We start from the raw sequence: 11,658 nt of genomic DNA, 5'->3' as shown, positions 1-11,658 counted from the left end.
GGACCGTCGCCAACCATGCTCCCCACCATTTCTGGACACATCAGAGATTGCAGAACAGCTCACCAGAGACCATGGAAAATTTTAGGGGCTAATGTTCGCCCAGTGGGCTAATTTCCACGATTTTTCCACAAAAAAGATTCGCAAATTTCCAATTTTATAAAAGACGATTCGCCCAAATTTTAGAATATAAAATTATTTTACCTTAAAAATCGCCAACATTATATAAAGACTATATATAAAATCATTATAAATTTGAATAAGTTTACAAATATATCAATAAACATTTTATAATTTGCATATTAGGGATTAGTGAGATTCGCCAATGTTTTAAACTTCAAGAAAATTTTCCATCCTTAAAATTTTCCTTGCCAGAGACCCAGCTCAGCAGAAGCTTCCTCATCTTAGGGAGGAACTCAACGCAATGGGGACCATTGCTTCCTAAGGGGGGAGGAATGATCCAGGTGGATGTTGGTGGCCACCCACCTATCCCATTTGGACCCCCACAACTATCTCTTTCAGTTTTTTTGTTTCCTTAATTATAGCACAATTTACTATTTTTAGCAGTTTTTCGGGTCCTAAACTTCTGGAGCCGTTTTGAGGCCCTAAACGACGTTTTTTGGGAAATACACCGCCAGCGATTTTTTAACTACAAATCGTCTTTTTCGTTGTAGTCCTCGGAGAGATCTTTCCAACGGGCTATCATGCGCGTCAAACGGAGATAGTACGACCAATTCGCGACCCCGGGAAGTTGATGTACCAACTTACCCAAAAACGGGGCCCACAATTTGGCGTTTCATCTTCTAGGGTTAGGTTTTGGAATGTGAAGGGTTTTCCATTGTTTCTCAACAATAAATAGGCCCTCGAGCCTCATTGTAACACAGTTCGAAACAGTTCAGAGGCATGTAGCCGACACATCTCTTCTCAGAGATAAGCTACCATCGCCCTAGCTGGGTTATTTCTATTTGTAAGCATATTTCAGTATTCTCCATTAATGAAATGAAATATTATTTCCGTTGCATCTCTGTTTTTATGGTTATCGCATCTCTGTATTTATGGTTATCTCTGTAATCTATTGTGTTCCTGCTTAAATCCGGATCAATGCATGACCTTCAACATGGTCATTTTTCATGTTGTGTGTCCAAACTCCTGCCCCTGCTCCTAATTTGTTTACTGAGCCATCAAACTCTAGGTACCATAAGATTTCTTGGTTATGGCTAGCCTTAAGAGCTTTGGAAGCTTGTTCAATGGGAAGATTTGGCTCTTGTAACTCATATGATATGTCATTTTGCTTTGTTGTATCGATCACATCAAGATTTTTTTGATCTTGGGAACTAGATTGTTCGTTTATGCTTCTTGTTTTTGCTGTTTCTGGGAGCTTGACATCAGTTTTAGAACACATATCAACATTATATAAAATGAATGAATCCATATCGGAATGCATAGAATATATGGGGAAGTTTTGGGGTTTCTCTTGACTATTAACCATATATTTCATTAATGTTTCCTGGTATAATCTCTTTGGCTAGCCAAAGACTGAAATAGTGGCATAGGACATGTCTAGCTGCAAAGATCCTTGGAGTTTTGCACCCCAAGATCTGGACAAAAGCATACCATAGTTAGGTGGAATATCAGCTATCACCACATCCATCAAGAATTTTTTTGCTGGATATTGGACCAAAGATACACAAAGGTATTTAATTAGGCCTAGACACCTGACCTAGATGGAATAAAATGAGAACAAGTTTTTGTATGGCCTTGTGATATCTAGGTCTAGTCTTTCCATCACAGATTTCGGCATTAGGTAATGGGAAGCTCCTGAATCAAACATTGCATTATGCATCACTTTGTCATGAATGTTTAAGCTCACATAGAATCGAGGAACCCCTCCATCTATTGTTTTACCATTGACTTCAAGACCGAAAATCAATTCTGGTTGATCATCTAGAACATTGAGTACATCCCTATTCTCTGGTATTTGGAGTGACCTATTGATTTGTTGTTTGTAGACTTCATGTTTAGCCAATTCAGACAGAGGAATAGCTATTTTCAGCTTGCCTATTTCTGTTTCTAAGTTAAAACGTTTTTCTATCTGAATTTTTGTATTGTGGAAAGCAAACTTTTCCTCTTCAGCTGAATTTTCAGTGACCTTCTCTTAATCATGAGTGTTGTTTTGAGGTACATCTGATTTGAAATTATTTTTAGGAGGACAGTTTAGATTTTCTTTTGAAGAATGGGATGTGGATGGCTGATTTTTTAAGGGTTGTACGTCTGATATGTCTTCCACAGTGACTTCCTTTGGGTCTGAGTCTGTTTTAGTAGAGGGTTCTATCAGGACAACTTTATCCTTTGTTTTCTTTGGCTGCTTGGTATCCTTCAGCTTGGCAGGTTCAGGCACATCTATGGTTCTGCTTCTTAATTTGTACTGTTTATGAACCTCATAGACTGCTGCATCATAGCCTTCCCTAAAATCAAATGACTCTCCGGATTTGGTTTGAAATTGATTGAAATTATGAGCTTCTTGGTCATCTTGGGTCAGGAAGATTTGTTGCTCACTGTTTAACCCCATTAGATTAATTTGGGTGTCCTCTGTTGGTTCACTAGATGTTGAGGCTTCTGCATAGTTTTCTTGAAATGGAGGTCTGATGTTCTGGTCAGGGCCAGCCCTCCCAACATTTGGATTTTGATTTTTTCTAAAGTTTGGGTTTCTTGCAGTGTTACTTGGTTGACCTTCCCAAGATGATTTCCTTTCAATAGTTTCCACCCTATCTCCAAGTCTGTCCATGCCTTTGATGATTGCATCAAGTTTTTGTTCAAATGCTGAAGGCTCTTCTTTGAAAGTTGTTCTTCTTTTAGCTCTTGCCCGATTTCATTTAGCAATCAGGTTGGCCTCCACACTAACAGCTATATTCTGCATGTCTGCTAAGCTTGGAGGGGCTCTTTCCCTCAGTTGATATGCCATGTTAGAATCAAATCCATCAAGGAATTTGATCAAAGCTAAATCAGGTGGAGGTCTAAGGTTTTGAGGAATAGCATTATAGACATTGTTGAATCTAGCACAATAGTCTTGGACGGTTTCTTGTGGACCTCTTTTCAAATTGTCATATTCTGTTAAGATGTGTAAATGGTCTTTCTTCTTTTCCCATCTATTTAAGAAGGATTGATAAAGAGCTTCTGAATCAGCTATAGAATTTGCAACAAGTGCTCTAAACCAAATCCTTACATCACCAGTTAGACTTTGGACAAAAATCTTCATTCTCACATCATCATCATCAATTTCATAATTCTCAAAATAATCTTGCATTTTCTTAGTGTGTTGCTAGGCTGTATAGGAGCTAGTACCATCAAAATATGTGATTTTGCTCTGATAATCCTGAGGCATAGCCCCTGGATTTCCAGGCAACTGTAGAGGAGCATAACGGTTTTCCATATTTACAGGGATAAATGGGACAACAGGAAGAAATAAGATAGCTGGAACAACAAGGATAGCAGTGGAAATATGTGCAGTGGATGGGGGAGTGGAGAGGATACTTTGAGGTGTGGATGAGGAACTAGGAGAGGCTGTAGTATTGACAAAAAAGACTGCTGCTCTCCTAGGAGTAAGCTCAGATTTTGAAGGGTTTTGCTGAAGTATATCAAGGTCTAAATCAACAGATTTTTCTAGACTTTCTTGTTTTCTAAGGGTCTTAGAGATCAAGTTAGGATTTTCAAAAATAGTTGGAGGATCTGGGTCAGGATTTGACCTGGTGTAACGATTTTTCTTCTTTGGAGTCAGCTTCTAAATCTATTTTGGTATTTTCTGGAAATGTTTCGAGATCAGAGTTTTTTACAATATTCTACAAGAAGTTCTTTGGAATATAGGAGGCCTTGGGCTTTCCTTTGAATATGTTGAAACAGGGAAACTGATCAAATGTTTGGGACAGCTGTCTAAAGCCTGAAACTAGACTGGAGATTGACTGAAGCATCTTTTACTTACTTCTGTAAATGCATAGCAAGAACAGTTTTAGAGGCTATCTGGCTAACTCCAGACTCCATCTGTAGCTTTAGAAAATAGACAGCAGTTACAAATAGTCATTCAGATCCCCAGTGGAGTCGCCAATGATGTTATCACTCAGGTTGTTCCTTGCCTCCACAAGGGAATACGGCTGAGGTAACCACTAACCAATCTTTAGCTGCAAATTCTAGCCAATTTGCAACCAGAGAGGGCTCTCTCTTTATAATTTAGATTTGTTTTGAACTATTTTAGGCTAGTTATGATGCACAGAGTTTGGTTTTTAATTTGTTCGATGGTGATCTCAAATAGAGCTGGGATGCATGTCTGAAGTAGTTTATACCATTGGGAAATGGGGTCAATGATGGTGTACTACTAAAGTGTTTCTTTTGTAAAGGGCAATGCTACAGAGCAAGATAATTAGTTTTGGAGCAATTTTCAAATATGGAAATTTATGAAATGTAAGCTAGTGGATGAAGGGCAGTCAAGAATCTTGTATCATGCTGGTAGAGGGAACGTGCTTGAATATTATCAAGGAGCAGTTAAGAATTCCTAAATAGTATTCAATATGAAAGAATTAGTGCAAACATGAGCATCTAAGAATTCATATTTATGATTAATTATGAAGAAAACATAATTAATAGCAGAGATTGAACATACAGTGTATTTAAACAAATTCTGGGCTATTCTTTTTCTCTGTTACTAAGATCATGAGACATATATGATATTTGCAAACATAGGAAACATAAACAAAAGTTAGAGCAACTTATTGATCCATAGAAAGAAACAGGAATTCTGTAGCGGTTCCCAGAACATCAAATCCACATTCAGACGATCCAACAACAATGAACTTCAATAGCCTTTGTATTAGACAGTCTCAAAATTTACAGCAGTCCAGAGAGAAAATCACCAACCCCAAATACATATTATGGGGAGATATATATACAAAAAGGGGATACAAAATATCATGTAGATAAGTTCTCAAGCCATAACTTCCTTTACCAACTCTCCAGGAGATGTTGATGAGAGGAATAAATACTGTAGTAAATGTTGGTGTGCTGGCTATCCAATTTTGTTAGATATATTTGACTTTTTGGACTGAGTGAGTCAGCTGGCAGCTGCGTCTTTACTCTGTGTTTCCCGAACTTGCTACCTTGATGTCTTGTTGTGTCACTGTGTTGGCCTTGTCATCAGAGCTTGATTATTTATTAATGAGCTACAGTCATAATTTGACTCCTTCTTTTTTGTTATTTTTACCCTTTGACAGGTGGCCCGTGCATTTGAGTTTGCTGACCTATAGCTGACCAAAAAAGGAAACAGAAACAAAATTAACTCGGTAAAACCTCCAGCATTCCTTGCCACCAGTCCTCTGTAGGCAACTGATGTCTTTGTATTTTTATCAATGTTTCATCAGCTTCAATGTATCTATAAAAATTGGGTTGGACTTCAAAAAGATGGTTTATCTCATGTTCAATGTAGAACAGATTTTCTAATTTGTCATAAAGACTTTGTCCAAAGGGAGGCCCTGTTTCTCCTGAGGTGCTTGAGGATGCTGTAATTTGATTGGAGACATACTTATTCACCTTGTTGGCATATTGTTCATGTGTTAGCAGCCTTCCACTGCTAGTTAATAAGTTGGGTAGTCCTTTGCTATGCAATGTTGTAAACTTTATTCTAAAGGCATTTATTTCTGCCTGCATTTCTTGTAATTTTCTCTCTAAAGTCTGTACAAAATTCCTTAGGGTCAGCACCTTTTTCACCATCAAAATGGTGTCTGTCCTGTTCCTGATATCGAGCGCTGCCAACTGCTCCTTGGTATGAGTGTTCAAAAATTGAATCATTCTATTGGCTTGCTCAGGCATATTTCCCAATGCTGCTCTGGCCTTTTGAGCCTCAAATTGAGCTAAGCCTATCAATTCTATTTGCTCATGTATAGTCTGAATTGATTGCCATTGGTCAGTGATAGATTGGCCGATTTTGGCCCACAAAATTTCCTTGATTTCAGCCAGAGTTTTATCTAGAGTAAGCTCTTTCTATAGGGACTTTATTTTATTGTCCAAGGCCTTTATTTCCCTTGTCTTCTCAGCTACATCCATCTTTGATTTGTCATATTTTACCTCGATTTTGGCCAGCTTGTCTTTGACCTCTTTTAATTTTTCCATTTGCAGTTCTAGAGCCTTTATTTCTTTCATCATCTCCTCCATACTCAGGCTAGCTTCTTGTTTTATTGCTGTTGTAGTTATTGCTATAACTGTTGCTGAAGTTGAGGCTAGAGCTGAGGCTAGAGCTGAGGTGCCTGCTATTGATATTGGATCAGTGGGAGGGACTGTTGTGGTGACTGTAGGAGGAGCAATCCCAAGAGTGGCTGTTTGAGCTGGCTAAGAGGCAAACTCTCCCTGTTTTCTTTGTAGTGATGCCTCCAAGGCTTTCTCTGTTTCTATCAATCTTTCATGCATCCTCATAAGAAAACTTACTACATCCTCTTCTTCTTTTTGTTGTGCTACCTCTGTGGTTTGAGGATGTATTGTAGTTGGAAGCCTAAGTTGTTTTTTGAGGGCTGCTATGTCTTCTTATTTCTTCTTAATTAAAGCCTGTACGCCCTTGGGATCGTTGGGGTCATGTCCCAGCTCCATAATGATATCCTCCAATGATTTGATTCTATTGTCCTTGGCTTGTGATGAGGATTTCTCCAATTCCAATTGGGCATAGGTGTTGTGAAGTGAATTTTGTAATCTGTGGGCCAATATTGCCATATATGCCAGGGAGGAGTACACCATTTCTCCAGTTTGTTTGTGTAACTCAATCTGGTCCATTGGGTGGATGTCTTTAGCAAGAACTTCCAGATTGGTTTTGATATAATCAGCAGCTGACTAGGGCTACTGTACTGTAGGCCTGAAATGACTGAGGATCATTTTCCCTTCTTGGATATCATAGGCTGCCATTAGCGTCTGTTGATTAGTGGGAGCCATTATTAGTAACTGGTTGTAGAGCTGGAACCTTACCGGCTCATTTCGGGCCTTGATTTCAGTGAATGCCTTCTTTATGTCAGAGCCTTGCTTGCTCTGCTCCTTGGTGGAGGTAACCTCCACACCTTGTTGTCTCTCTTTCTCCTGCTGAAAGGAGCTAGCTGATTTTTGCATGCTTGGAGAAATCCGTTGTTCGGTTGTTTCCTCACCTCTTTGATTGCCTGTTCTCTCCTCTATAAATTCTTCCTCAGAGTATGGGTTCAACCTTTGCCTTTTTTCTCCTTGTTGTTCTATGGATGCCCCTATAGGTGTCTCTTCCTACCTGTCCCTTTTCTTGGTTCTTTCCTCATTGAGAGGAGTTTGTAAGACACGGATTTCAAGTGCTTTTGCTTGTGTTGAAGGGGCTTGCCCTTCACTTTGTTCTTTGCTTGTGTTTGGCCGGTCCGCCATTATCTCTTGCTGCTCTGAATGCTGCACCTCCTTGCCTTTAGATGTCCCTACAGGTGGAGCACTTTCTTGGGCAGGTTGTTGGGAAGTTGTGGCAGATGATGTGCCTGCTCCAAGGTGTCGAGGAAATGTGGAAAACACTTGTCCAATAGAGTCTAGGTCAAGTGTCTTTTCAAACTCTTTCATTTCTTTTTCTAATCTCTCTTCTTCAGTAAGTTCCTCAACTAGTGTGCCTTCTATCCACTCCTATTGATTAGCATATTGTTCAATTTGAGGGATACTATAGTGCACATATCCTGTAAGCTTGTGTTTGACTCTCCTAAAGCTTATGAAATGTTCAGGGTCATATCGTGACCAAAGAAAACTTTGTTTCGGCTTAAGTTTGTCTCTCAAAATAGTATCAGCCTCCTTCCATGCTTCTTCCCTTTTATTAAAGATAAAAGGGCCCAATTGGTGCCTTATCTTAAGCTGTGCCTTTTTCCTAGCACCATAGAAATGAGTCAAGTCTGAACTACTGAATTGCTGGTAGTATTCCAGGGCGAAGAGTCTCATAGGGACATATTTTGGTAGTTTGTAGGGAGCCATTTGACAGCCATAGATCCTGATCACTGTATGGTTTTGGTAAAAATACCAATCACCAATGCTGTATTCCTTTGAGAGGTGTAAGATTTTCTGCATTTCAGCAGAGAGCCTGGCAGGAGGAGTTATTGACAATAAGTAGGTGGCTGGATATATGAAAAGGTCAATAAACTCACAATATGTGTATGGGGAGCTACCAACATGATGGAATACTGAGGACCAAAATATTACAGACCTTTGCTCCCCCTTAGCATCCAATTTTTTGAGGGGAACTAGGAAACTATTAGGTTGATAGTACAACATCAAATGGTATATATATGCAGTGTATTTGAACACTCTCTCCCTCTCTAAGTTCATGAACTGCTCATGAATTTTTTTAGCTATGAAGGTGGCATAGTCATACTTGACAGTAGGGGGTTGTCCTAGAGAAAACATGGACATCAAAGCAAAGATAGTCTCATCAACAATCTCACTTGTTCTAAATCCCAAAATGTAGGAAATCATGTCTATAAGCATTTTTCCAGCCTCAGTAAACCAGGCATGATGATAGGGGATTTTGTAACTGGAGTAGCAATCTGGTAGCATAAAAAAATTTGCAATTCGGTCAACTTCTGCAGAGGACAACTTGGAGGCTTGGTCCAGAAAATTTTTCATGGTGAGAGGGACCAAAGGCTGAGTTGGCTAGAAGTGCAGCATGTCATTTATAGACTGAGGGGTAATATAAAAGAGGACATTTTCAGCAGGGTCCATCACTGTCCTTTGAGAAGGCTCATAATTAGCACAACTTGATGGATGAGCTCATGGAAGACATTGACTAAAGGCAGGTAGTATATAGGCATATTAGACTCCCAGATTCTAAATATGTCAGTGTTGTTCTTATGACTATTCCTTATTTCACAAAAAGCCTGCAAGTGAGGCTTTTGACCCTCCATGTCATTAATCTGGAAATCTCTATCAGGAAGAGGTAACCATTCCAACTGCTTATGAGGTGCATTCATGGGTGCAATGTTTAGGGCCACTGAAGCCTCCATGATTCACTGTGCTTATACTTGGATTTTGAGTCTGTGTCTCAACAGGAAACAGAGTAGTGACAGTGGGTTTTTTATTTTTTTTAACAGGAATTCTGCAATTTGAGTTCTGTATGAAAGTGGCCTCACTGAGTGAAACTTCAAGGGAAGACAGAGTCTGTAGGGTTTTTTAATGAGGAAGCTAAAAAACTGTGGAAAAAGCGCGGCTTTTGCAGGTGTTTTCGATGGTTTTGCAGGCGGACACGAGCTCGAGTTCAAGTTCAATGGACAATTTATCAGAGGGCCACAGAATTAGCAGGTTTTGGCCGAAAATACGGTTACACAGTAAGTCAGAGTGTAGAAGCTTGCGGGCAATAGTGTCTTTGAGTTGAATTTAGCTCTCTCGGTGATCTTTAACAGAGAAATTATGAAAAAACAGGGTTTATGGGTGATTCACGGGTAAATACCTGTTTTACGAGACTTTGGTGCGAAATGCAGTTGCAGAGTGAGCTGGGGGAGTCAGGTTTGCAGTATGAACGCGCCTGGGTGGCAGACTGGGACGTTAATGGTGAATTCAACGTATTTCTCATGCACGGTCTCCACTATTGGTCGCATAAAAAATAAACAAAAAACATCACTTTCGTGACTTTTAACGAAAATTTGGGTTTTTTCGACTTTTTGGCGCTTTTTGTGCTGACGTCAGCATGACGTAACCTTGTCGCATAGCAGGTACGGAGGGTGACGTGGTAGCTGATGTGGATGGGTGACGGGGCGGACACGGCGGAGGACATAATGGCGGGGGTGCTGACGCAGACGCAGACGTGGGGATGACGTGCGCGGCGGGGAGAACAGGCGGTAAATGGTTTCCATCGGACCGCTTTTGGTACGGGGGCGGTTTCTGTCAGAGCGGGCCTGATGCAATATGAATGGGACACCTGTCCCCGCGTACAATGGCAAAACCACTTTCCATCGGGAGCTAACATGCGGGTGCGGGGGCGGCTCCAATATCAACAAGGATCGTTGGATCTATAGCGCCGGATCGGACAATTGATGGGAGAGGTAGGTGGTGGGGTTTTGTCACACGGGACCCGCCGTATTATTTTAACGTTTTAACATTTGCGGGGTTAAAACTTTTGGTTAGGTGCTTTAATAAGTGTAGTTGTTTGATTAATCAAATATTAATCAAATTCCGATGTTTTTCACGCAACGACTATGGTTATTCGTTCAACCGGAGGTCAACGAATCCCAGGGCGACAAATGGCGGGTTGTTATTGGTCCCAGGTGGACCAATGACTCCCGAAATAAACTTTATAGCCATATTAGGCAAGGGCGGGGTATTTACAATATTTTTTGGGTTTTTGTTGATTTTTATACATAATATAGGGAGGGAAATATAGGGGGATTTATATAGTAAAGTTAGAATATTAATATGAACATGAGGGAGAAGCGCTAGGTGTATGAACTAAATCACCTAGGTTTTAGGGCATTTAGGAGAAGCAAAACTTTACACAAGAAATGTGGCTTTTAGCTCTTAAGCAAACCTGAAGTTTCACTTAAGTTTTTCTAAAAATGGAGTGAAGCTAAGAGTTTGGGCAGATCCCAATCTCTTTAAGGGATGCTAGTGAGTGTTTGTTGTGAGGGAGGAGAGGGGAAGTTAGACATGCAACATGCGATCTGTCATCGTACCTTTGCCATGGCACTTGGGACATCCATGAAGTAGATCATATTGAAAGAGATGACACTGCTGATGGACTTGTTTCTGCAACTTCAATCTACTTACCCATTCTACAATTCCTACCATTTTTTCTTCCTTTCGATTGGGTGCACTTGAACTTGCAAACCCTTATTTAGCTCTTTTCTTTTGACTGCCCTCCTATCTAGGTCTACCCTTATTGCCTCCAAGGGCTCAGATTAATCAGTTGAGACCCTTTTTTTCCCTACTTAGCTAATGATCTGCCAAGCTTGAACTATTTGGACAGACTTTCATTCTCTATTCTACAGCAGTAAATTTAAATATGGAGTGGCCCAGATTGAACTGTTGGGCCATCCATTAAGTGTGATGAAACATTGTTTGCACTTTGTGAACTTGCTTTGCACAAATAACGTAGTAGTGTCATTTTGACTGGCCACTTTGCTGGTCTTTGGGGTTCATTTTTTTTTTTTTTTTTGTTGACCAGTTCATTCTTCTCGCCCTTTGATTTTTCTTTTAGGGCATACCCTCTTTACATTTTCTAATTTTCTTTATCTACACACAAAATATGGAACCTTTGCAGCATGGAAAGGATGATCATATTTGGCACTTCCATAGTCAATCATGAGAAATGATACTTATTGGTATAGGAACCTAACATGACCATTTTCTTGTTATATAACAATTTCAAGCCTTTCATATTGAAATGTCCATACCTTATGTGCCATAGCCAGGAACTATCATCATAACCAACATTTAATGTTTTACTTGCTTCACAAGGGAGATTAAAAGCAAAAATTCTGTTTTGCAGCATATTAGTCTTAGCAATAATTTTACTGTGATCATTTTAATCATAGATTATGCATTTCTTGTCCTTGAAAATGATTAAATATCCCTTTTCAAGGAGCTACCCCACACTTAACAAATTATGTGCTAGACCAAGAACATATAAAACATCATTAATGTGCTTTGGTTTTCCTT

This window comes from Pinus tabuliformis, chromosome 5_2 (genome assembly GCF_031772625.1).
Source record: "Pinus tabuliformis cultivar Carrire ecotype Pingquan chromosome 5_2, CPIR1, whole genome shotgun sequence".
NCBI lineage: Eukaryota > Viridiplantae > Streptophyta > Pinopsida > Pinales > Pinaceae > Pinus > Pinus tabuliformis.
This window is presented reverse-complemented; position numbering follows the sequence as displayed.